This window comes from Cucumis melo, chromosome 5 (genome assembly GCF_025177605.1).
Source record: "Cucumis melo cultivar AY chromosome 5, USDA_Cmelo_AY_1.0, whole genome shotgun sequence".
NCBI lineage: Eukaryota > Viridiplantae > Streptophyta > Magnoliopsida > Cucurbitales > Cucurbitaceae > Cucumis > Cucumis melo.
The window spans coordinates 18,571,131-18,574,832 of NC_066861.1; the positions used below are offsets into that span (position 1 = coordinate 18,571,131).

The 3,702-nt window shown below is 36.4% G+C and overlaps 1 long non-coding RNA gene across 3 annotated transcripts; it reads right to left on the minus strand.

Moving 5' to 3' along the window:
- Positions 1-283: 283 nt before the first annotated feature.
- Positions 284-3,475, minus strand: LOC127149361 (uncharacterized). 3 transcript variants are annotated; one of them, XR_007820868.1, is made up of 4 exons: positions 3,262-3,475; positions 3,082-3,166; positions 2,896-2,995; positions 284-1,792 (listed from the first exon to the last, which is right to left on the minus strand). It is a non-coding gene; the product is annotated as an uncharacterized LOC127149361 (long non-coding RNA). The 3 variants fall into 3 exon arrangements; XR_007820869.1 differs by having other exon boundaries at positions 3,082-3,173; XR_007820867.1 differs by having other exon boundaries at positions 3,082-3,475.
- Between the last annotated feature and the right edge of the window lie 227 nt (positions 3,476-3,702).

Below are 3,702 nucleotides of genomic sequence, written 5' to 3' on the forward strand. Positions count from 1 at the left end.
AAAATCTAAACTTTGAAATATTCAAATATGCTTAATTATCTCAAATAGTGGAACTCGAGATTTTATTCCAAGAATAACATAAGATAATTGAATTTTAATTTAAAAAAAATAAAATATTAAAATATGTTTGAATATTTCAAAAGTGCAATCCAAGATTTTCTTCCAAAATAAAATAATATAAAATAATTGAATTTTATTTTATTTTATAATTAAAAAAATTAAAATCATTCCAAATCCTATTAGGAATTGGACTTCCAAAATAATTAGACTCATGTCTTGATCATTCTTTCCAAGTCTGAGAGAAGAGAAAAACTTCTCTTCTCTTCTTTTTTCTTCTCTAATAATTCTCTTTTTTAATTCTCTCTCTTTCTTTTTTGGAACTAAAGTTGTGCCCCTTTTTTTGCTTCCAAACGCATCTTCAAAAGGTGAGGATTTTTTTCTTCTTCTTTTTTTTTATTATTCTTTTTTTACAATCGTTTGCAGCGGTGACTCCACCGTCAGTGATCAAACTTCTACTGGGGGACGATCAGACTTTTGCCGTCAGATCCATCGCTCTGGTAGGAGTGATCGGACGCCTTCGTTTAGAGAGGTGACTTCGCCGTCAGTAATCCAACTTCTACTGGGAGACGATCGGGCTTTGGCCATCAGATTCACCGCCCTGGTAGGAGCGATCGGGCACCATCGTCGTTTAGAGAGGTGACACCGCCGTCGACGATCTAATTTCTACTGGGGACGATCGGGCTTTGGCCGTCAGAACCACCACCTTAGTAGAAGCAATTGGGTGCCTTCGTCAATTGGAGAGATGACTTCGCCATTAGAGATCTAACTTCTATTGGGGGATGATCGGGCTTTGGCCATCAGATCCACCACCCTGGTAGGAGCGATCGGGTACCTTCGTCGTTTGGAGAGCTGACTCCATCGTCAGCGATCTAACATCTACTGGGAGATGATCGGGCTTTGGCCTTCAGATCCATCACCCTGGTAGGAGCAATCGGGCGCCTTTGTCATTTGAAGAGGTGACTCCGCCGTCAGCGATCTAACTTCTAATGGGGCATGATCGGGCTTTGGCCGTCAGGTTCACCACCTTGGTAGAAGTGATCGGATGCCTTCGTCGTTTGGAGAGGTGACTCTGCCGTCATCGATCTAACTTCTACTGGGGGATGATCGGGCTTTGGCGATCAGATCCATCACCTTGGTGGAAGCAATCGGGTGTCTTCGTCGTTTGGAGAGGTGACTCCGCTGTCAGTGATTTAACTTCTATTGGGGGACGATCGGGATTTGGCCGTTAGATCCACCACCCTAATAGAAGCGATCGGGTGCCTTTGTCGTTTGGGGAGGTGACTCCATGTCACACCCCCTCCCAGACTACCTGTTAGCTTAGACTTAAAGATGGCGTGAAGCCGACGAACAACGATTTTCTTTACCTATATCTGTCGACTCTGCTTAAAACTTTAATGTGATGAACTTGCCAATCTAGTATATAAACTATTTTACATGCAACAAAACACAACGGATCCTAGGCTAGTCAAACATATACATGAAGTGTACCTTGGAATTAATTGATTTCACGAGTAAACCTAAAGACACCTTAATCAAAATGTAACCAACAAAAATTTACACAACTGCAGCTCCTAAAGCTTATACAAACTGTGGAGTATCTATAACATACAAGGATGTATATACATCATATCACAACAGACTCTATGCCCAACTCGAAACACGTACTGACAATCGATAATAGAGCTTCAGCAGACTAAGGTAGTTTATCAGGCACCAAGAACTCGATCTCTACCTGGAAAATGGGTAAAACATTTTGGAAAGGGTGAGCTATAAAGCTCCGTGAGTGACTCAGTTTAAAACTATAAATTTAAAGATAAGAGCAAGTGAAAACTTTACACATATAAATCTGTTTATACAAGTCGTAAATGTAAACGTGTAGTAGTAAGAATAGCTTTCTCAAATACTCAGCATATTTATCATTGAAATCCAGCAAGGCATATCAAGTATATCGAAGCATTTTAACTAACATGACAAATCTACGTTGTGTAGGGTACACCCAGTACAACAACATTTACAAGCTCTACGATGTAGTGGGGCTCGCCCAACACTCCCATCGTCTTTGTCGTAGTGGGGCCCACCCAACACTCACGACAACATCATTGCTACGGAGTACACTCAACGTCAACAACGGAATCTAACCAGTGTGCACACGGTAATCTCTAGCCTCATGCTCAAGATCTTAGTCATGTAGTTAATAAAAATTTCATAAATTATCTAAAAATATTAAAACATGTTTGCTTATAAATCTTACACAAAGCTTGAACTTTACTCAGCTCTTTCGTGAAAAACTGTAGTTCTTAAAACAAAACTTCTTACTAATTCATGCTTTGTTTAAAACATTGTGGTTTAAATACTTTCCAAACATTTTAATATCCACGTGCTAGCATAAATTTTTTTTAAGAAATCTAGTCTCCAAATGTATACTTGAAAATAGTCATGAAATTCAAATACCTTTCATGGCTTCGTAAATAAACATTTATCACATTCAATCATAAATAATAGTTATGGAAAATATTTCAAAATTGGTTTTGACACTCATCGTCTTAGGCTAGATCCTCGGTCTATAAGCTTGGTTTAATTCTTCTCGGCCTGCCAAAAACCCAACCGAGTATTAGAACTCTAAATATTCTGGTTTTCTAAAGATATTCATAATATGTCGCACTAAAGATGACGCTCACGAAAACAAAACTTAAGAAATAAAATCCTATTTCAACAACTCTCTGAAATTTCCAGATTTCTAACATAAATTTCAAATGACTATAACTTCCTCAATACTTAACCAAAATGAGTTTTCTTTATATTCAAATATTCATTATGAGGTGATATAAAACTTACCTGAAGACATGTAAATCTGATTCCCTGTGCATAAACTCAGATAACCCTCGAAACAGAAAAACTTCAAGAATCGCGCGCACACGATCTCTTTAACTTGTCCCTACAATTTAACTTATTTTTAGTCATTTTTGGTTCACAATTTCTTCATGAAAGTTGTAGTAAATTGAATAAGCTTTCCAACCATACCAAATAGAGATCCTAACTCTACCGGCACACTCTGAAATATAAGAAAAACCAGAGACCTCCTGATTTCGCATGAAAGCCAACTGCCCTGTTTTCTTCATCAATGAATATCCGAATTTGCTCCAACTTTATTCATAAAATTTGTTTGAAAATGAGTTAACTTTCAGTAAATGTAAACCTCACCTCTTAATTCCTTTTGAAGAGTTCAAACCAAATTAAAGACCAGTGATGTGCAGAATGAACCAAGATTCAGCCATGGATACACTTTGCTTGATTTTTCCTTCCCTTCTTCAACCTCAAAATTCTAGTAAAATTCCTCTCCTTCTTCCTTCCAAACTCTCTCTTAAATGTTCTCTATAAATTGAAGAAGGAAAAATGGAAGTTGGATGAGAACGTTTTCTTCTAAATGTTTGGCGGTGAAGGGAAGAGAAGAAGAAGAAGAAAAGAAAAAATGAAATTTTCTTCTTTTTTTTTTCCTTTTATCTTTTCTTTTCTTTCTTTTCTTTATTTTACTTAATAAAACCATGAAATATATAAATATATATATATATATATATATATATATATATATATATATATATATATATATATACACTTAATTTCCATTTTCTTTTCTTTTCTTTT